At 35.8% G+C, this 24,196-nt stretch overlaps 1 long non-coding RNA gene across 1 annotated transcript; it reads right to left on the bottom strand.

The window, feature by feature from the left end:
* Nucleotides 1–405: 405 nt before the first annotated feature.
* On the bottom strand, nt 406–23,764 carry LOC148109163 (uncharacterized). Its single transcript, XR_015726200.1, has 3 exons — nt 23,627–23,764; nt 22,193–22,319; nt 406–537 (listed from the first exon to the last, which is right to left on the bottom strand). It is a non-coding gene; the product is annotated as an uncharacterized LOC148109163 (long non-coding RNA).
* Between the last annotated feature and the right edge of the window lie 432 nt (nt 23,765–24,196).

The raw sequence follows: 24,196 nt of genomic DNA, 5'->3' as shown, positions 1-24,196 counted from the left end.
TTTGGATGGTGCTTTATAAGTCACATGGGATTTTCACATATTATCTAATTTATCCTTTGCAAGATAAATACCCTGTGAAGTGGGCAGAGTATTTTTTTTTCATTTGCAGATAAGGCAATTAAAGTTCAGAGAGGCTAAAGGATATGCTCAAGGTCACACATAAGGTAAGTGGCAGAACCAGTACTTACATCTAACTCTTCTGACTCCAAATCCAGTATTTTTCCGCTATATCACAATGAAAAACTGAGTTAAATACGTGCGAAAGTCAATTCAGTTTATCAGTGAATGAATGATCTGCAAGCACAGCAATATATCCTAGCAAACCATAGCCATAAAAGCTCCATCTGGAACAAACTGCCCAATTCCAGAAATATAGGCCACATAAAAATCATACCTTACCTCAAATTAGAAGAGAAAACTCCCAACACTGCTGAGTAATAGCCTAGTCTCATGGGGTGGCTTCTTTGACTTTACAAAAAGCTGGGCATTCATTCATCATTATTATGCTGACAAACATTCTCATCTAATAGATGATGGCTGTGGACACAAAAGAAAAAAAAGTTATTCTTGTTTACAAGTTTGTCACATGTTTAAAACTTTTTTCAACTTTTCAATGACTATAACTTTGAATCAACATAATCCCTGTATTGAAAAGCCATTATTTCCAGTTGGAAAAAAAATAAAACACTGTATTGAAAATTACAAAAGTATATGCCATAAATCAAATATGTGATCAGTAAAAAAAAAAAAAAAAAACTTAATAAGAGAATGACTTGCGTGGTGCGGGATAAATCATAAAGGGTAATAAACATAAACCAGGGGAAATTGTAATACAGATTCCAGAGGAAGACAATAGGATATGGAAGATAAAGGGTGGGAATGACAAGATCATATGTAGAAGATAAAAATCAAACAAATTTAGTTGGAGCAGAAAGGGACTTGCTGGGGAACTGCAAGGTGTTTTGAGATTACCAGCTTAAGGATTTTATTTTTTTTTTAAAGATTTTATTTATTTCTTTATTTGAGAGAGAGAGCTCATGAGCGGGGGGGGGGGGGGTGTGGAGGGGAGCAGAGGGAGAGGAAGAAGCAGGCTCTGGGCTAATACACCAATCTCAGAGCCCCCATACAGGGCCTGATCCCAGGACCTCAAGATCATGACCCAAGCCAAAACCAAGAGTCCAACTCTCAACTAACTGAGCCACCCAGGCACCCCAAGATTTTAGATATTAATAAGAAACTGAGAGTACTTGGCCCAAGAAAATAATGAAAATAATTAGAAGACTTACCTGGCAGCTACTAATAGTATGAATGTACACTTAGGAAATTCAAGACCTAACATATAATCCAACATAATGTACCTTCTGGTATGGTGCAAAACATGTTTCAATATCACATATAAAGAATACTTGTCCAGAATGTTTATACTGAATCTAATAAAGTCAGAGTGTACAAAATTTAAAGATAAAGAAGTTAAATCTCAGTATGAGCAATTCAACAAATCCAGAATATGGAATATTCTTGGAGTTGGAGAATGGTTTCAAAGCTCAAAGGAACAAATAATTAAATGTAATGTATGAATTTCTACTGGATTTGTATTTCTTTAAAAGTTCTAAAACCATATCTCAGGACTTGGGGAAATTTGTATGTGGACTAGATACCAGATGACTTAGACATAAACTGGAGAAGAAATTAAGAAGTATGTGGTATAACAAATTCACTTTACAGAAGAAACTAAGGTCCAGGGAATTTACAAGCGACTTGCACAAAACTGTACATTCAATTAACCACAGACCATGCTCAGGTTTTCTCATCCTCAACACTAAGTTCTTTCCACTAATAGAGACAGATGTTATATATACAAATCATGCCTAGCATGTGGGAAAACAAAAATAACTAACCATATAGGAGATAAGGAAAGAAATGCTCCTGCTTGTTTGTCTTTTACCAGTGGGTTTTATTCATTGGCTGGAAAGGTGTATGGGGGCTGATTAGTTCTCCGCTTGGTGAGAAGCATCCCCAGCCCCAATCTCATTGCATCCATGTATTGCTCACTGCCTTTTCAATCCTTTAGAATTAAGTTAAAAGACTTTTTTCCTACTGGTCCAACAATTAAAACCACAACTGAGAAACCACAGCAGAAAACACAAAGGATTCTATCTTGTCCTTCTTAATTATAAAATTGCATGCTGCCTCCCAGAAAAATACAAATGTAATGAAACACTGGAATAAGAACAAAGATGTACAATAATCCACAGCCTAAAACTTTTATAGTCTGTGTCCATTATTGTTGTTCTATCTCCCTCCACAGCTGATACTTAATTCTTTTCGATACTGAGGAAAAGGTCATTTGTACATGAATACATACCCACAATATGATAGACTTACTCAAACCTAGGTAGACCAAAAAAAAAAAAATGCCTACCACAATTAAATTCTAACTCATTTTCATTTCCTCAGGAGCTGACAAGAACTGTGGATATGCTTATTTGTTAGTTTCTGGCTTGCATTTTTGTTTACTTGCTTGCTTGTTTTGAGAGAGAGAAAGTTTTTGTTCCTCCATCTGTTTACAAGACAATTGTTAGAAATACGTACATATGATCAATTCTCATTTATGGACTGAAATGACAAGAATTGACAAAATTCAATGATATTTCACAAAAGAAGGTACTTATAATACACTTTTTAACTAAATATTTTATTTTTAAAACAAAATTAGCTTTAAGAAAGCATCCAAACATATTGATTTTATTTTATGCTCTCTGCTAGATGCTTCCTACATAGTCAGTAAATATTGGTATTTTTAAAGGTGACCCAGAGAAACAAAAAAGAGAAAACAAGAAGCTTAAATAATATACAGGCTTTATAACCAACACTCAGAAGGGATAGTCATAGATCTGCAAATATTTAAACTGCCCACTTATCTCAGAAATCTGTTCTCTGATGTAGCCTCTCATATTGTGACTGAGTCCCAGGTATAAAGACAAATTGATATGCCAAATCGAATCATAGTTCTTACTGTATTATTGAGATGAAAAAGATCAATTGAAACAATAACCATACAGGTACACTGGGTGATAGCTAGAGATAATGGATTTGCCCAAAACCAACTTTTCATGATATAATAATGAAAAGACAGTGATATGATCTGCTAGAATCCAGAAAGAATTTCCATAAAGCAAAATGCAGCTGGTGTCCAGAGGCAGAAAATTTGAATGAGCAAAACACTGTAAAATAATTAGACCCAATTCCACTTTTGTGTCCCTGCAAATCATCTTTGATGATGAGGACATGGCATCTTTGATGATGTAAAGGAAGGACTCTCTCTGCACATCTCTATACTTCCCCTACCCAAATTGAAGATCCAAGAGAGAGGGATCATATCTGTTTAACTCATTTTATTCCCAAGGCTTAGTACACTGACAAAGAGTTGGCACTCAATACATACTGGCTGAATAAACAACGAAGTGAAGGACACACTTGAGAAGATTCTTAAATTCTAGAACAAAAGAGGATTGTAGGAAAAAAGTGAGACATATGATAAACATCATCAAGAGACCAGAAATAAATTCACAGAGAAATAATAACCATCCTGACATGATTCAATGACAGTTAAAATTTTCAAGGGTGAAAATGCAATCCTAAAGCATTTAGAAACTGAAATACAAAAACAAACAAAATGTGATCTAAAATATATCCCTAAAAGTAATGTCAGAAGACAACCGTCAATTCACCCAACTTTGAGAGAGGAAGATTATGCAATACACGACAAAACTATTGTTTGTGTACAAAGAGAAAGATAGTTCCAGTTATACAAAGATATGGAACATATACCCCTAAACTCATCTTTCTAAAAATAGTTAATTGAAAGTTTACTTTAGGGGTTAAGAGGAAAATTAAAATAGTGAAATCAAGATTGAGAAAACATAAAAAGACTCATGGAGGGTATTAAAACCAATTAAATATATATTGTCTAAATAGCTATTGAAAAGGTAATGGTAAAGCATAAAAAAGTCTAAAGTAAAGTAGTGAACTAATGATTTAGAGAACACACATAAAAATAAAACTGTTACATAACATTGATAATACAGAATAGAAATAACAATACTGTGAATCTAAAACAGTACATTTTATCACCAAAGCAGAGAGTCAATAGAATATTGCTTATAAACTGGCCAATAAAATAACCTAAAGACATCTCAAAAAGCAAAAACTAAATGAGTCATATTCTCTGACAAGTATAAAATAAATCCAGGAATAATTTTTTAATTCAAAAATTCAAAACACTTGTGGCACCTGGGTGGCTCATTCAGTTAAGCATCTGCCTTCAGCTCAGGTCATGACCCCAGGGTCCTGGGATAGAGCCCTGAGTTGGGCTCCCTGCTCGGTTGGGAGTCTGTTTCTCCCTCTGCCCCTCCCCCTGCTCCTACTCTCTCTCTTTCTCTCTCTCTCTCTCTCAAATATGTAAAAAAAATTTTTTTGTTTAATTCAAAAAAATCCAAAACACTTAAAAATATTAAAATATCATCACCAAGCAAACATAGTTCATCATTAGGAATTTAATAAAATATTTTCCATGCTAATAAGTTAAAGAAGAAAAACCATGAAGTTGAGGTTGGCTCTCAGGTGCTTTTTTCCTACAGCAGACATGCAACTCTCTGGCCCCACCATAAGGTCTTGTGAAGTAACCTCACATAGCAGGAGCCACCTTCCATGTCTTAAACCTGCTTCTTAATCGCCTATTCTTGAAATTATTAGTAAAGTTGGATACTGGGCAAGATCTCTGATTCATGTGAGTCTAATCTGACAATTTGATCCTTTGTACTATATCAGATTGTAGATTAGGATTTGATGCAAGGATTGCTGCCTATCCATTTGTGTAAAGAGATGAAAGCTTTGAGGCAAATTACAAATGATAAACCTTACCAATGAAATTGGAAGAATTCAGAATTTGTAGGAGATAGACTTAGACCTAGGGGAAATGGCTAAGTAGATTGTCAGGGGGTGGCAGGCAGAAAGTAATAAGTAGCCACCAGAACCAGTTTAAACGTCTTCAGTGTATCAATGGCAATATGCCTCAGTGAAAATGCTTTTGCAAACCAACCAATCAGCTTGCTTCGGAAAGTCACCTAGTCAGGAACAGACTACAATAAACTGTCTCTGAGGGCCAAGCAACTAACAATCTCACCCAAGCAGCCACGCTTCTACAGATTATGTCAACTCAGTTATACTTCTGAAAGTCCATCAATCCTTGAACTCCAAGCTTCCCCAAAAGCCCTATATAAAATCAGCAGTCTGCTCTATTCAGAGTGACTGCGTCTGACCAGCAAGAAATTCAGCTTTCTCTTTTTATTCAGATTTTATTATGACCTCCTCATCATTTAACATTACTTAAGGTTCCCTCAAGATCATTCTGAAGACCCTCTCTTGGTGGAATTCCAAGGGACCATTGGCCAACAGAAATACTCACTGGGTCCCCTTGTGCCCAAACTGCTTTGCCATTTGCTGCCAGGTAAGTTTACTATGATCTGAGTTCTACTCTCATTAAGCTCTTGATGCAAATTTTTCTCATTTTAGGATTTGTAATCAGATTTAAATACGGGAATTAAAAGAATGCCATTATAATAAAGTAATTAGACCTTTTGCTGTAAAGATACACATTTGATTAATATTTCAGTTATCACCTGCTTATTTTTCCACTGCTTATTGTGTGTGTGTGTATGTGTGTGTGTGTCTATATGTACAAGGGTCTTTTTTCATATGTTTTTGTTTTGTCTTAGATTGTCTTGCTTCTGTTAAGTGTATAAGGCAGTGTTTGACAGGGAATGTGTAGAGATGTAGGCCTAATACATCTCTAATAAAATCCAAGCTGGCCCTGATTACTCATGGATGGAAGTCCAGAACTAACAAAATAATTTGTGAGACAAAGAAAAAGTTTAAAAATTAAGAATTTCAAGATAGCAACAACAGAAAATTAAAGCAAGTGTGGAAACTCTCTAAGCATGGAGCCCTGTGGAACTACCCAGTTTACACACCCATGAAGCTAGTCTTATGGCTATCCTTTAGATTGGCAATCAATTTGTGAAAAGATGATCGGTCAATTATTTTCCTTGGATGTCCTTCAAAACCTGTCTTGTTCATTTGTGAAAGATCACTTTGTTTAGTCCATATTCAGGGGTCAATAACAGGTTGTCAGTAGTTCAGCTCCTCATTGAGGTTGACATGGTGTGGCAGATTTTACTTCCCTGCAGATGGACATAACAATATAACACATCCCATTTGTTCTTATAATGTAGCCTTAAAACTTTTACCATCAAGAGATGAATCTATGTGCTTTTCCCTTAAACTCAGGAAGATCTTTTTTTTTTTTTTAATATTTTATTATTTGGGACAGAGAGAGAGAGTGTGTGCATGAGCAGGGCGGGGAGGGGCAGAGGGTAGAGGGAGAAGCAGACTCCCCACTGAGCAGGGAGCTGGATGCCACTGGAGGCTTGATCCCAGGACCCCAAGATCATGACCTGAGCCGAAGGTGGATGCTTAAATGACTGAGCCACCCAGTAACCCCAGGTAAATCTTTGTGTGACTTCTTTGATCAGCTAACACAAGAAAAGTGAAACAGTTTGACTTTGAAAGCTAAATAATAAACATGACATGCAATGCCAACTGTGTTAGGATACTCACCTTTGGAGTCCCAGGCCACCATATAAGAGGGCTGAGGCCACCATGCTGTGAAAGAGCCCACGCCATAAGGACAGACCCTGCGTAGGTTTGCCAGGCAACAGCCACCGTCAAATGACAGGCATGACTGAAGACACTTCAAGATGACTCCATGCCCCAGTCATCAAGACACCCTCAGGCTTTAAGCCTTACCAAAGAAGGTCCCAGATATTGAGAAGCAGAGAAAGACAATATCTGCTATGTAAACAGCAGTGATCTTACGTCCAATGCCTTAACCACTTGACCCCTATATTTATAGCAACATTATTTACGACAGTCAAATTATGGAGATAGCCCAAATGACCATTGATTGATCCATTAGTATAATAAAATAGTTGTTTTATACCATTAAGTTTGGAGGAGATTTGTTATGCAATAAAAGATAACTAGAACAAAATTTTAAGCCTGGAAGTGGAGATATCCATACCAAAGCCTTAAAACATGTGGCACTGACTTTGGGACCAGACAAAGCTGGATGGCTCTGAGGAGAGTGTTAGTGGCAGACTAAAGAGTTTCAAAGAGGCCTTTAATAAGTACTCAAAGGATTGTAAGGGAAATGTTACTAGGTTCTGGATGAAAGGGAAATGTTTTTATGTAGTATTAGAAAGTTTGGTAGCATAGAAATGTACCAAATATACATGGAAATGTACATGGAGAATTTAATAATATAATTAAGGAGATTTCCAGGAAGAGTATTAAAAGTGCTACCTGACTTCTCACTGTCTATGATACAATATGAAAGGAGATAAATGAGTTAAATAATAAGCTGTTAAATATAAAGGATCCAGGATTCACTGGATTTGAAAATAAAACTATCAGTCATCCCTAATAGCTTCTAGGCTAAGGTCAAATCCAGAGTAGGGCTGTAAGACCTTTATTAAGACCTCAGAAAAACCTAAAACCATATCTCATAGAATGTTTCAGACAGAGAAAAGGCTTCTAAATATCTTAAGGGCCTTTCCCATAACCATCTCAGAGGAGCCCAAAGTAGAGAAGGGCTTGTCTCAAAATAAGTGTGTTTGTGGCTTTTATCTCTTTTATCTAAAGAAGTGGATTATAAATTAATACACTAAAATCCCACAATGTTTTTTAAACAATTTTACCAGCTCTGATTGAAAGGAAAGAGACAGTGAGAAATAAAAACAAGCGTTTGGACTATTACAAACTACTTATACAGATGATGCCACAGGTGCGCATTTATACCTGTGAAAGTCCACCAATCCCTGAACTCCATGCTTCAAAAAACCCTACATAAGATTGGCAGGAACAGGCTACGTTGCAAACATAGACAAGTTCTTATGGAAAAGGAGGGATGACTCAAAAGGCAGAAGGAGTGGAGCCATAACTCCAGGGACAGAGCCAAGAGTCATGAAAAAAAAAAAAAAAAAAAAAACAACCTTCCAGGAATTAAGACTGAGATTTATTTTAAAAAACTGGCAACATGTACCTGGCTGGGTTTCAGAATTGCTATGGACCAGTAACTGCTGTGTGCCTTCTGTTTTCCTCCTTTATCTAAAAGGGGTTTTCCTGTGCTCCCCAGTACATGTTGAGGGCATGGTTCAGATAAAAAAATCCCATTAATTTGCAGGTCTTCAAAGGAAAAGTACTCAAGGAACCACACCCTAGGAGCCTCTTCTATACCCAGACCTGATTAGCTGGCAAGATTCCTGATTTCGAGCTGATGCTGTAATGACATAATACTTTGGTGGTGGGGGTTGGGGGCAGGATTTACTGGAGGGGATGAGCAAATGTTTCACATGAAAGGGTTGTGAACTGTGACCAGAAGGTGGCAAGAGGGTGGACCTAGTGTTTCTCAAGGATAATATCACATACAGCTTAATGTGAAATTCATAATTCACATTAAGTTCAATTTTTTCCTTAATATATCAATTGTGTTGGAACAAGTTCACATTTTCAAACCAGGCATTATATCAGAATTGACTACTTGAAAGGTGAATTAGTAGTCTGAAAATTGATTGCTTAGCAGGGAATTAGAACAAAGAAAGGATTTATGCACGGGGCACAGTCTGATGAAATCTGATGAAAAGTTCCCGCCTCATAACAGAGATGGACTCTAAAGATCTTTATGCTTATGTAATTCAGATTCAACAACACTCTAGGAAATGGTGGATGCACACTGCTGATATGTGTTTGTGTGTAGCCTGTTTTTTAATATACTGTCTATACCTTTTGGTAAAAGTTTTAAAATATGTATCAATATCACTGATTAAGCCACAAGAAAGTAAAGCCTTATTTTCCTTAAAGCTTTACATCAAGTACAATCCCTATCAACACTTCTTTTTCTATGAATTGTTAGGTAAATAAAACAAATAAGTAAAATGAGACCTACATATATATGCATATATATAAAAGGTGACAAATCACTCTTATCTAAAATTTAAGCCATTCTACTACAATGTTCTTCAGCCCTCTTCATTGCCATCATGTGTTGACCTCCTTACCACTCCCCTTGTCATAAAATTGTTGGACTCTTAAACTGCAATAACCTTAACTCTACCCCCAGACTCTAGTGTAGACTCTTGCCTTCCAACAGAACTTTTCTACCTTAGATATATTGAACTTTAACATTGCACTCTCTGATCACGGCTTCCTATCCTGCCAGATCTTTCATTCCTTCATTCCTGCTCCACCTAGTCTTTGGATATGGAGAAATTTAGTCTCATTTTCTCCCAGCCCAAACTGTTACTGGCCTCTCCTCCTTCCTAACCTGACCTAGATACCACTGCTGACCATTTCAACCACAGCTCTATTTGTTTAGGTACCATAGTATAACAAAAAAGTTATTGGTGTGGCTCAGGTTGTTAAGTGTCTGCCTTCAGCTCAGGTCATGATCCCTGAATCCTGGGATGGAGCTGCAAGTCAGGCTCTCTGCTCAGCGGGGAGCCTGCTTCTCCCTCTCTCTCTGCCCTCCCCCCTCTCCTTCTCTCTCTCCCTCTCTCTCTTTTGAAATAAATAAATAACAAATAAAATCTTTTAAAAGGTTACAATACTGATTTAAAAATAAAATTATTTTGGTTTTGTCTGCTTGATTACAAAAGAAATGCATGTACATTGGGAAAATATTTAGAGAACAAAAAAATGATAAAAAAAATTAAAATCACCATTAATCACATTAAAAAGAAATATCCAGGGGTGCCTGGGTGGCACAGCGGTTAAGCGTCTGCCTTCGGCTCAGGGCGTGATCCTGGCGTTATGGGATCGAGCCCCACGTCAGGCTCCTCCGCTATGAGCCTGCTTCTTCCTCTCCCACTCCCCCTGCTTGTGTTCCCTCTCTCGCTGGCTGTCTCTATCTCTGTCGAATAAATAAATAAAAATCTTTCAAAAAAAAAAAGAAATATCCAATATTAGTTCCTGTCACTCTTTAAAACTCTAATTGTGATTATATTTTCCTCTCTTGATTAAATATTTCTATATGTAGAGGTCATCTCTTATTTTAAACACTATTTGGCAGTCAGAATTTGACAGAATTTTAAAACATAAAGGTCTGTGTTCTTTCTAGTATTGCCACTTCCCCAAATAGAATACCACCATAAGTCTCTGTGTACTAATTTTCATGAGTACATATTTTCTTTTCATTATCACTACATTCCTATATTAAAATATACATTATTATTTTTATAAGTCTCTGCCTTTATAAAGCCATTTTGAAGCCCTCTCCCTCGCCTCATTTAGGTACGTACAAAAACCAAATAATAAAACTAATTTAGAGTAAGAAGAGGAAAAACTTCAAAAAACAGCCTACTTTACAAAGAGTTGAAAGTATCAATTGTAGAATATTTTTAGACACTGGGTTTTTGCTTTAAAATTCAAAAGAACTCTAGGTCAATAGTTTTCAAATATTTTTAACAGAATTTATTTTGCAAAAAAAAACGTTCGTACAAACTAACATATAAAACACATGAAGTGGGCTCCTTCAGTTCAAATCACAGGGAGCAGGCCCCAGACATACCCTGGTTGGTATCTACTTCTCCTTGCAGTGGCCTTTGAACCACAATTACCAATTCTCAGGGTACTGAGGAACAGGCATTAAAAATTTATGATTAAGCATTTATCAATGATACAGTTTCAGCAACAGGTAAGTCTCAGAAACTATAAGTAAATGTTAATATGGGGGCATCTGGGTGGCTCAGTCGATAAAGTGTCCAGCTCTTGATTTTGGCTCAGGTCATGATGTTAGGGTTGTGAGATCAAGCTCTGCATCAGGCTCTGTGCTAGGCATGGAGCCTGCTTAAGATTCTCTCTCCTTTTCCCTTGACCCCTCCCCCTCTAAAAAGTGTTCATATGTATCAAGTATAATTGTTCTGCTTTTATTTTTTAATGTTCAAAAATCTCTATATAGTTATATTTTTAATGGTTTGAGGAACATCCATACTGCTTTCTATGGTGACTGCACCATCTATATTCCAACAGGCCCCAAGTGTTCCAATTTCCTCACATCCTTGCCAACACATTTTAAAATTTGTATAATAGCCATCCTAATAGTTATGAGGTGATATCTCATCTTATGGTTTTAATTTATCAATCCCACTTCTGGGTATATATTCAAAAGACTTGAAATCAGGATTTCAAAGAGGTATCTGCACCCCCATATTTATTGCAACATTATCCACAGTATCCAAGATATGGAAACAACCCAAATGCCCATCTACAATGAACAGATAAAGAAAATGTGGTCTATACATACAATAGAATACTATTCCAGTTAAAAAATGAAGGAAATCCTGTCATTTGTGTCAACATGGATGAACCTTCGAGGACATTACACTAAGTGAAATAAGACAGTCACAGAAGGACAAATACTGCATGATTCTACTTACATAGGGTATCTAAAATAGTCAAACTCATGACATTTATCAAAGAACTGGAACCAACAGCCCTTAAATTTGTGTGGAATCATAAAAGGCCCCAAATCGCCAAGGAATTGTTGAAAAGGAAAAACAAAGCTGGGGGCATCACACTGCCAGATTTCAAGCTGCACTATAAAGCTGTGATCACAAAGACAGCATGGTACTGGCACAAAAACAGACACATAGACCAATGGAACAGAATACAGAACCCAGAAATGGACTGGGTTCATCTGGGCAACTAATCTTTGACAAAGCAGGAAAAAAACATCCAGTGGAAAAAAGTCTCTTCAATAAATGGTGCTGGGAAAATTGGACAGCTACATGCAAAAGAATGAAACTTGACCACTCTCTCACACCATACACAAAGATAAACTCCAAATGGATGAAAGACCTCAACGTGAGACAGGAATCCATCAAAATCCTAGAGGAGAACATAAGCAACAACCTCTTTGACATCAGCCACAGCAACTTTTTTCATGACACATCTCCAAAGGCAAGAGAAACAAAAGAAAAAATGAACTTGTGGAACTTCATCAAGATAAAAAGCTTCTGCACAGCCAAGGAAACAGTCAAAAAACCTAAGAGGCAGCCCATGAAATGGGAGAAGATATTTGCAATTGATACTACAGATAAAAGACTGGTATCCAAGATCTACAAAGAACTTCTCAAACTCAATACATGAGAAACAAATAAACAAATCAAAAAATGGGGAGAAGATATGAACAGACACTTTTCCAATGAAGATATACAAATGGCTAACAGACACATGAAAAAATATTCAAAATCATTAGCCATCAAGGAAATTCAAATCAAAACCACACTAAGATACCACCTTACGCCAGTTAGAATGGCAAAAATGGACAAGGCAAGAAACAACAAATGTTGGAGAGGATGTGGAGAAAGGGGATCCCTCTTACATTGTTGGTGGGAATGCAAGTTGGTACAGCCACTCTGGAAAACAGTGTGGAGGTCCCTTAAAAAGTTAAAAATTGAGCTACCCTATGATCCAGCAATAGCACTACTGGGTATTTACCCCAAAGACACAGATGTAGTGAAGAGAAGAGCCATATGCACCCCAATGTTCATAGCAGCATTGTCCACAATAGCTAAATTGTGGAAGGAGCCAAGATGCCCTTCAACAGATGACTGGATTAGGAAGATGTGGTCCATATATACAATGGAATATTACTCAGCCATCAAAAAGAATGAGTTCTCAACATTTGCTGCAACATGAATGGGACTGGAGGAGATAATGCTAAGCGAAATAAGTCAAGCAGAGAAAGACAATTATCATATGGTTTCACTCATTTATGGAACATAAGAAGTAGGAAGATCAGTAGAAGAAAGGGAAGAAGAAAGGGGGGTGGTAAACAGAAGGGGGAATGAACCATGAGAGACTATGGGCTCTGGGAAACAAACTGAGGGCTTCAGAAGGGAGGGGGTGGGGGATTGGGATAGGCCAGTGGTGGGTAGTAAGGAGGACACGTATTGCATGGTGCACTGGGTGTTATATGCAAGTAATGAATTATGGAACTTTCCATCAAAAACTAGGGATGTACTGTATGGTGACGAACATAATATAATAAAAAATATTATTATAAAAAAAAAACAAAAAAACCCCAAAATAATAGCAAAACAAACAATCCAATTAGAAAATAGGCAGAGGATCTGAATAGAAAATTTTCCAAAGAACACACACAATTTAGCTTTTTTCTTAAGCTTTTTTTTTTTTTTAGCTCTGTTAATAAAACTTTAATACTGTAAAGCAGAAAAAAAAAACTCATAGGAACAGAATAGAACGGTAGTTGCCAGGGGCTTGGGGGAGGAGAAAATAGGGAATTGTTTTCCAATGAATATAAAGTTTCTGTATGCAAGATGAGTAAGTTCTAGAAATTTATTGTACAACATAGTATCTTTGGTTAAAAATACACTATTGCGCACTTTAAAATATATTAAGAGAATAGATCTCAGGTAGAGTGTTAACAAACAAAGGCACCCTCTCAATAGCCTAAATAAAACCCTTCCATATTTGGGGGTGACTGGATGGCTCAGTCAATTAAGCAACCAACTCTTGATTTCGGCTCAGGTCATGATCTCAGTGTCCTGGGATCAGCTCCCACATGGGGCTCTGCAATCACTCAGCAGGGAGTCTGCCTGAAGATTCTCTCTCTCGGTCTTCCTCTGCCCTCCCCCCAGCTCGTGTTCTCTCTAATATAAATAAATCTTTTAAAAAATTATTTTAAAAAACCCGTTCCAAATTTCATATTGATGTCTGCTTCTCAGAGAACTGGGAATAACACATTTCATTTTTAAAAAATAGAATTGACAATATCTTCCATTAGTATATTAGTATACTTTGCTTTTGCCCTGAGTTTATCAGGTGTTTTAGCATCCTTAGAATAGTTTTTTAATTAATATTTTGGCTTACATAAAAAGTTGACTAAAGGTCTCAACACTTTAAATTTCTTAACCATAGGAGTGCCTGGGTGGCTCAGTCAGTTAAGTGTCTGCCTTTGGCTAGGATCGTGATCCCAGGGTAATGGAATTGGGCCCCACATCCAGCTCCCTGCCCCGCAGGGTGTCTGCTTATCCTTCTCCCTCTGCCTGCCACTCCCCTGCTTGTGCTTTCTCTCTCTGTGTCAAATAAATAATAAAATCTTTTTAAAAAAGGGGTCTACTGTGAGAGGAAATGGGGAAGGATCTGGAAAAGACTGGGAGAACTGGCAATGGAAGTCTAATGCTGAACAAAGGAGAGAGAGGAGCAAAGGACCTAGGCTGAGGTAGGAGTGCTGCCAGGCACATCTCATGGCCATCACAAGTGTATACACATTTCAGCCAAAACATTTCCACAAGCACTATCTTTTTGCCACCACTCGGAGTATCTTTCTATTACAATTGTCAAATAAGTCACCTAATGATTCAATGTTTCCTGAAATTTAGATGCTGCAAACTGCCTTATAAATGTTTCCAGACATCATAAATTTATCCAATTACAAGTTCCTAAAAATTGAATTTTACACAGTGGAGTTATAGAATTTGGAAATCAAAGTTCATACACTGACCTGTCCTTGTTTAATTGTGCAGTACCTTCCTTTGTTGGCGAAGGTAAAGTTCAACATCTTCCATTGTGCAATTTTTTATTGAATAATTGCAATTTTCTAAAAGCTTCAAAAACTTGAGATGAGTCCTCCATTCATTGAATGCTTCATTAAAATCTTAAACTGACTAATGAATCACAGATCTATGCCTCTGAAACAAATAATACATTATATGTTAAAATAAATAAATAAATAAATAAATAAATAAATAAATAAATAAATAATCTTAAACTGATTTTGAATAAATGCAATAAAAATTGGAAGACCTATTTCTTTTTTTTTAAGATTTTATTTATTTATTTATTTATTTATTTATTTATTTATTTCAGAGAGAAGGAGAGAGTGCGAGCAGAGGGAGGAACAGAGGGAGAAGAACAGACTCCATGCTGAGCACAGAGCCTGATGTGGGGCTCGATCCTATGACCCTGAGATCATGACCCTGAGATCATGCCCTGAGCCAAAATCAAGAGTTGGATGCTTAACCAACTGAGCCACCCAGGTGCCCCTGGAAGACCTATTTCTAAAATTAGTCCAATTTCATTGTGGTGGCCTAGGTTGATTTATAAAATAGTTCTTTAAATCCTCGAGCATTTCTAAAATCTCATTGGTGATGGCTCCAGAGAAAAAGTGCATACCTTCTGAAGTATATTTTATAATTCGGCACAGGGCTTCATCACAAAAACTGTAAGTTATTTGCCCTGTGTATACAGGTATGTCTACATTTTGACACCAAAGCTTCTATTTAGATTATCAGAATATTGGAGTTTTCTTTGGATGCAATTGCGCATAATGTGTATTCCACAACAAATTCGAGTATATTTCTACTCCATAGGATTCTTAATTTACTAAGAACATTGTTTTTACCAAAAGGCTATACTCCTTAATAAAATCTGTTTTGTATTATCATCATAAACCTGATGATTTTCTTTTTAATGAGAAATTTTACTATTGACCTTATCGTAACTTTTGCAGTATTTCACGTTGACTTATAAACTCCCAAAAGCTTTAATTCCATGAATTGGATGAAAATTATTCATCATTCAAATTAATCTTACATTGAAATCATGAGGACATTAATATAAAATTGTCAACATTTGACTTTTTGTGAAGTTCTGCTAATGAAGTCAATATATTCACATTTCTTAATGGTTTCTTACTTATAAGTCTCTAATACTGTTCACTGACAAAGTAAACTCTCACTTCACTTTTCATACATACATATAAAATGGAATAAAAAATAAGTTATTTTAGAAAAATTGTTTTTCGAACTAGATGAAAGAATCGTGCTTTCTAGGGTGATACATAAATGCATATCCTGAAAGTGCATGTGTAAAACCATCAACTTTGGACATAGTCTCCTTCACATACCTACTAATTTTTGAAATAAATGATACTGCTTCTTCAGCAGATTTGTGTCTCTTGGTTCTCAAGTGACAAGACATGGCCCCCATGTGGTTTGTAATATTGACAAACATTTTGTGTAAAATACAATCTGATCATCATCAATTTCTTTGAGAAATTGAAATTCTGTGCTTAATTTGTTATTAAATAAGGAATGTACCTGGGATCATTACTGCTGAAAAAGTGCATTAGAAAATACAATATTGTTAATCAAATTATAGTTTCATTGTACAATAAATGACAAAACAATAGTAGAAAGAGCTTTCAATATGTCCTGCTGTTCCAAAACAAGACTATTCAGCCTCTATTTAATGCACATATTTCATGCATACCCAATCAACTAATTCTGTCTACCAGTGCCCTAGTGGCCTTGGATATCTTGCATGCTGTAGCACAAGTGACATCACAAGTGGCTGGAACACTAGGTGTTGTCAGGGGCATTATCACTGAATACTGCTACTACCACCAGTGCCCAAAAAGAGTTACCTGTTTCTAGGCTACAAGGAAATACATTTAACCATGTGTTGAAATGTTTCATTTTATCAGTGAGCACCATTACGTTGTCTTGGAAAGGGAAGTACTATTTTGTTGCACTTGGAAAGGGTCAAGATACAGACTCAAGTTATCTCTGGTCATCTTTTGGATTTTGCTGTGTGTCAAAGTGAGAAATCTTTTAACTACACATACATCCCATATACTACTAGATGAAACCATGGCAGAAACTGGAAGTGAAAAGTGGAGATCTACTGCCACTAATCAGTTTACTCATGAAGCAGACAGGGAGATGAGCACTGGTACATAGGAAGTTGTTGTGTTTGTTTTTTTTTTTTAATTTAATTATTTATTTGAGAGAGAAAGAGAGAGAAAGAGCGCACACAAGCAGGGGGAGGGAGATGGACAAGCAGACTCTGCACCTAGCGCAGAGCCTGACACAGGGTCGATCCTACAACCTGAGCAGATCAAGAGTTGGACACTTAACCAACTGAGCCACCCAGGTTCCCCAAGTACACAGGAAGTTTATAGGAATGTGTTCTTAGGAACAAAACATGTGGTACAGGTAGAAGAAATACCACTGGGCCGAGGAAGAGCTGAGAAACAATGAAGTCACAAAAAAGGTCCTGGCTGATCCCATGGGGAGTTCTGGAATTGGGATTGTTCTTTTGAATGTCAAAAATTAGGAGAGGACAGACCTCTACATTTATCAGTCATTGGATGTAGTACCCAATATGGAATCATATATATCAATCATTGGATGAGGCAAGGTGGTTATATCTGAGGACAAGTCTTGGAATTAACTTAATACATTTTGTATTTTAAGCATTTAAAGAGGAATTCAGTTGAAAGGTGTCTGTTAACCACTCTCAGCAGCTGGAGAAAAAGGTGCTTTTGTTCTTAGAGGTATCAGAGTGGCATACTTTGGCATACTACTTCTCCAAACACATCCCAGCTTATCTCAATGCAACTATTCGTAACAATTCCCCATTAAAAATGAAAAATCTGAAACACTGCTAAACTGGACAGGAGTGAGAAGCAGGCATAATTCAGCACTGTCCTAAACATTGGCATGTACAACCAAGTACTACCATTACCTCCTGGTTTTTTTCTCTTTGGGGAACATTTTACAACCTTTTGGTCTCTATAACAGAGATTCTTTCTCTGCCTACCTCCTAAATGTTGGTCTTCCCTTAAGAATTCAATCTTTGTCACCTCTTATTACTCTATATTCAGTTCAATCTTGTCCATATCCATGACTTCAAAAAAAAAAAAACTGAGTAGATTTTATATGACAAACACTGTGCTTATTTCTGGAGATACTTTTAAAAATAAGATCTCATCTATGTTCCTGTATAGAGGCAAACACATGATTCTATGAGAGTATATAAAAATCTCATCAAAGACCACCAAATTTAAATCATATGGAGGCTTTTAGGGTCAGAGAAGACTTTTTGCCTTAAAGGACATAAGAGAAGAAGAGGAATTAGTGGATGAAGAGTAGGAGGGAAGATTTTCCATATAGTAGAAGTAGTGTGGCACATTCAAGCTGGTGCACGTATTTCAACATGGATGAAATTTGCAGGGATGAAACAGTGAGAGATATTGTCTAAGAAAGGACATATAAGAGTTTGAGACTTTATCTTGAAGGCTGTGATGAGGCTCAAAAAGATTCTCAGTGGACTACCATCAGATTGCATTTTAGAAAATCAAACTGTCAACACGTGGAAAATGATTTGGATTGGATATGTTGCAATAATTGAAGAATCCAAAAATAAACTATAAAGGCCTAATATAAAACAGTTCAAGTGATGTTGGGGGGAAAATGTCTAATTTGGAAGTGATTATGGAGACATAATAGAGGAAAACTGAATATAGGAGTGAGGAGAATAGAAAAGTTTATAGATATGCTAAGGTTTCTCAATAGGGTAACTGACTAGGTAGTGCTACTCACTAAAAAGAAAATAATATAGAAGAAGGAGTAAGGTCAGAAATAAGAACTGGTGAGTGCAATTTCAACTTCTTGCATCCAAAGTGCTCATGAGACATCTGAAAGTGATTTACAATGGGCAGCTGTATATATATGATTAGCATTCAGAAAAGAAATATGGGCTGGAGACACATATTCTGGGAGGTCAGTATCAATACAGGTGATGTGGAAGGCATGTAAAGAGATAAGACCAGCCAAAAAAAGTCTTTAGATTGAGAAGAAAAAGATCCATTTATCTTACAGGGTCATCAAAATTTATAGAATAGGGAAGAAAACCTTCCAGGAAGTCTAAGCATGTAGAGAAGTAGGAAACATCTGGAAGGTGAAATACCATAGAAATCAAGGGATTTGATTTGAAGGGGTTGGTTTGAAGAAGACAGGACTGATAAAAAAAAAAATCTAATGAGGCATTAAGTTTTGTAATAGAAGAATTAAGACATGTCCATTGATTCAGCTGCCTGAACAAAGGAAGCATTAAAAAATCTTGACAAGAGCAGTCTCAGTGGTGGGGCAGAAGCCAGATTTCAGTGGATATATATGACACACTCTCTGGGATGCAGAAAGAAGGGGTAGAAGATAAAAAGACATATAGGGTTGAGATAGGTATAATCTGTTCTGCTTCTAAGATGAAGGAGACTTGAATATGATTATATGCTGAGAGATAGCCAGAAAAGAGATCAAGTTTAAAGACACATGAGAGGAAAATGATACTTGGACAAGGTCACTAAGAAGAAAAAAGAGGACAAATTTGAGAGAAATATCCTGAAACAGGAAGGTTATAAGGAGGAAAAAACAAAAGATAAGGATGGATTCTATTGTGGGTTGAGCTGTGTTCTTAAAAAATACATGTTCAAGTTCTAAAGTCTGGTACCTGTGAATGTGACATTATTTGGAAAAAGGGTCTTTATAACTGCAATCAAGTTAAAATGATGTCATACTGAATTATGGAGGCCTTAATTCAATGACTGATGTCCTTATAAATGATGAAAATTTAAAACCACATAGACACAGAGGGGAGAAGGTCATGTGAACATGGAGATTATTTTAACAAAATATAATATTTTGGTTTGAAACTAAGTTTAGCTAAAGAATTTTTATATTTGCTTGAGATTGGGTAATGTGCAATCTATGGTTTCAAGGCTCTATTTAACCAGTGATGCTGACCAACAGAATGATTGCTGAAACCAAATGACCAAGACTCACTAGACTCACTTCTTTTACTCTCTGTCTTGCAAAACAAGGAGTTACTGTTCACAATATGAATTGGGCATCATGTAACTGGTACTTGCTTCTCAGGTACTGATAGTGATTAAAACGTTTCCTCGAATGAGTAATTTAATCTTCCCCATAAAACCTTATTGATTTCCATTGTAAATTATTTTGTCCAATGTCTTGTATTCCCTCTGTGTAGATGATCAGATATTCAAATATAAGTGATTTCAAATTAATGTTTTACTCTAGTCTTTTTTCAATATTTTAGTCAATTGCTTCATTTCTTTCAAATGATTTGTAATGCAAATGAAAGAATCTGAGAAGTCACAAGTTGGATTCTGACCTCTTAAATTAACTTCATTTAAATAGCTCCAGCTACAGTAAAGAGCAGACCTTCTTGCTTTTGGGGTGAAAAGAATCACAATTCGAAATGTCAGTTGCCTCAGGCAGGCACATCACATTGAGTTGTATTTAAACATAGCTTAAAGCTAGCTTCACACTGAATTATAATAGAAAAGTCACTGAAGTCATCTCTTTTCATTCACAGTAGAAAAAGGAAAAGAATTTTCGTATTACTTAAGATACCAAAAATGGTTCATGTATATATAACAGTCCGCTAGAGTTACCTTTATATAATGACAGTTTTTCTCTGATAAATCTAAAAACTTATAAACTTATCCAATAATTGATACTATTTGGTATAATATCAGTGTACATATGAATTAATGTGATGCAAATATAGAGATACAGAATTAGTTCAGTAATTATTTTAGTTGGCAACAATGAAGATTGGTAGTTAATGATTATCTAAGGGGGAAACAACAAAAGCATTTTGAGGTCTAAAAGTATAAATCATGAAAAAAAAAATAAAGCCATCACAGACAAAACAGTTTTAAAAAGAAGATCTCTCCTACTTTATGTAGATTCAGGTAGATACCCACAAGATATTACCAAGCTGGGCCAGTAATATATTCTCACCATAAATCCTTTGTAATACATATATTACCTTAAATTATTTGCTAATTATTTCTTAATACAATAAGAAATCAAGACTACAAATAGAAAAGACTTAGCAAATAAAATAAGAATACATCAAATTAAAAATTATGATTGCAGCCTAAATTATACTCAAAGGAAAATGTATAAGCTTAAATATTTTTAGTAAACTGAGCTAAAGAGATAGTAACAAAAGAAAGAAAAATTAGTAGGCAGAAAACTATTTTAAAAACAACTACAGTAAAGGAGTAATACTAATAAAAGCAGAAATCAAAATATTAGTGAAAGACAACATACGGTCTTTCTTCTTTTTTTACGGTCCAACCATACTGGTCTTTTTTAGTTTTCTTTTTCTGCATTAGGGCATTTTCCTAAGCTGTTTCTTCAACCTGGAATGACATCTGCCCCTTCTTTTCACCTAACTAATATTAAGTCTTTAGAGATCTCAATTTAAACAACACTTCTTCAGAGAGGTTTCCTTGACAACCATATGGGTTAATTCTTTCTCAAGTATATATCTACACAATCTAGTGCTTATCACAACTTTGATTACTTGTTCACTGCTAGATTATAAGCTTCATCAGGGAAAGGACCATATCTGACTATTTCACCACAGAATTTTAGGGCCCAGTATAGTGTTTTAGTATAATATGGGCTTGAAACATTTGTATTGAATGAGTACATAAGTAAATAAATGAATGGAAAAAGTCTTAAGAAAAAAAATACAATAAAATATACAATTTTCCAGAAATTTAAATCCACAAATAAAAAAGAACTGCAAATACACAAAATTAAGAATGGAAAAAGCAAAGAACATATGTTAAAATGATTTTATAAATTGTCAGAGATCACTAAATGTGAGCCTATATAACCATATTTTTAAATCTCATGTAAATCAATAATTTCCTGGAAATATATAAACGATTAAAAAAAAGTTACACAGGGGCGGCTGGGTGGCTCAGTTGTTAAGCGCCTGCCTTCAGCTCAGGGCGTGATCCCAGCGTTCTGGAATCGAGCCCCCCATCAGGCTCCTCCACTGGGAGCCTGCTTCTTCCTCTCCCACTCCCCCTACTTGTGTTCCTTCTCTCGCTGCCTGTCTCTCTCTCTGTCAAATAAATAAATAAAATCTTTAAAAAAAAAAAAGTTATACAAAGAAAAATAACCCAATAGCCAGGGGAAATTTTTTTAAGTTTTTCAAATATAATCTCTACAAAATTTCCTTTAAACATTCAAAGAACAAATATAATTTTGTAAAGCTGGCATAATCTAGCTTTATAAACCAGAGACAACAAACACAATGCCAAAAAAAAAAAAATCTTAACAATTCAATCTCAATTATCAACATAGCAGTAAAAATACTAAATGGAAGTTTGTCAACTCAACTATAGGAGAATATTAAAAGAATAATGTAGCTTGGGCACCTGGGTGGCTCGGTCGGTTAAGCTTCCAACTCTTGATTTCAGCTCAAGTCATGATCTCGGGGTTGGGTCTCCATGCTGGGAGTGAAGCTTGCTTAGGATTCTCTCTCTGCCTCTGCCAGTCCCTCCTCTGTAAAAATAAATAAATAAATAAATAAATAAATAAATAAATAAATAAATAAATACCCTGACCAAGTAGGGTTTATCTCAGGAATTTAAAGAGGGTAGAAAATTTAAGAAATACAGTAATATAGTATCAATAGGCCAAAAGAGAAAAACCATATGATGAGATCAATAGATGCACAGGAAAGGACATTTGATCCAAATCTAGCATGTGTTCCTCATAAAAAATAAAAGCAAAAAACAAAAAACATAAACCTCAAAAAAAATTTCATTGACTAGTTATAGTTATATAGGGTTATACTTTATAGTAAAACAGAGCAAGAGGAGAGGGTAACATAGAATGGTTTTATCAGTCATGTTTCAACCAACTGGTAGTGCCTACCAGAAGTAGTACTAGAAAGGAGAATTCTTAAGCTTCAAGATTCAGAAGGAAACAGTGCCATGATCTACCCATATGGGTGTCAAGGAAATCTCTCTGAATAATGGTTAAACTGAGAGTTCTAAGTAATTAGTATTATTTAGGTGAGATGAAGAGGCAGGTATCATTCCAGGTTGAGGAAATAGCTTATGAAAATGCCCTGTGGCAGAAAAAGGAAACTAAAGGAGATGAGTATGTTTGGAGCATAAAAATGTCCTTATTGATACACTGAAGACAGTTTCTTTAAAGTCAGTAGCAAAGCAAGGAAGTCCAGTAGTGAAAATTACTAAACACTGACTTGAAACTTCAAGCCAGTACAATAAATAGGTGAGAAAACCAAAATATGACATATAGCTATTGTACACAGCCAAATTTATTTTTATTTTCATATGATGCTGTTATCCAACTAAAAATGGAAGACAAGAACCTGAAAAAAGAAAAGATTTAAACTAGTAAGAGTCTAGTAAAATATCTGATTACAAAATAAGTATGCAAAATCAAGAGCATTTTTCACAGAACTAGAACACTCAATCCTAAAATTTGCATGGAACCATAAAAGACCCTCATAGTCAAAACAAGCCTGGAAAAGAAGAACAAAACTGGAGGCATCACAATTTCAGATTTAAAGATGTATTACAAAGCTGTAGTGACCAAAACAGTATGGTACTTGCACAAAAACAGACACATAGATCAAAAGACAGAACAGAGAGACCAGAAATAAATCCGCAATTGTATGGCCAATTAATCTTTGACAAAGGAGGCAAGAATACACAATGGGGAAAGATAGTCTTGTCAACAAATGGTATTGGGAAAATTGGACAGCTACATGCAAAACAATGAAACTGTATGGCTTTCTCATACCATACACAAATATAAACTCAAAATGGATTAAATACCTGACTGTGAGACAGGAATCCATCAAAATCCTGAAACCAAAGAACTCCTAGAAGACAGCACAGGCAGTAATTTCTGTGACATCAGCAGTAGCAACATTTTTCTAGACATGTCTCCTGAGGTAAGGGATACAAAAGCAAAAATAAACTATTGGGACTACATCAAAATAAAAAGCTTCTGTACAGCAAAGGAAAAAATCAATGACTAAAAGGCAACCTACTGAATGGGAGAAGATATTTGCAAATGACATCTGATAAAGGGTAAGTATCCAAAATCTATACAGAATTTACATAACTCAAACCAAAACACAAATAATCCAATTAAAAAATGGGCAGAAGACATAAAAAGACATTTCTCCAAGGAAGACATGTAGATGGCCAACGGACATATGAAAAGCTACTCAACATCAGTCCTCATTAGGGAAATGCAAATCGAAACCACAATGAGATATCACCTCACACCTGTCAGAATGTTTAAAATCAAAAACACACACAGAAAAAAAACCAAACAAGCGTTAGTGAGTATGTGGAGAAAAAGGAACACTTGTGTACTGTTGGTGGGAATGCAAACTG

This window comes from Ursus americanus, chromosome 12, assembly GCF_024610735.1.
Source record: "Ursus americanus isolate L20-20 chromosome 12, mUrsAme1.1.p, whole genome shotgun sequence".
Classification (NCBI taxonomy): domain Eukaryota; kingdom Metazoa; phylum Chordata; class Mammalia; order Carnivora; family Ursidae; genus Ursus; species Ursus americanus.
This window is presented reverse-complemented; position numbering and strand designations above follow the sequence as displayed.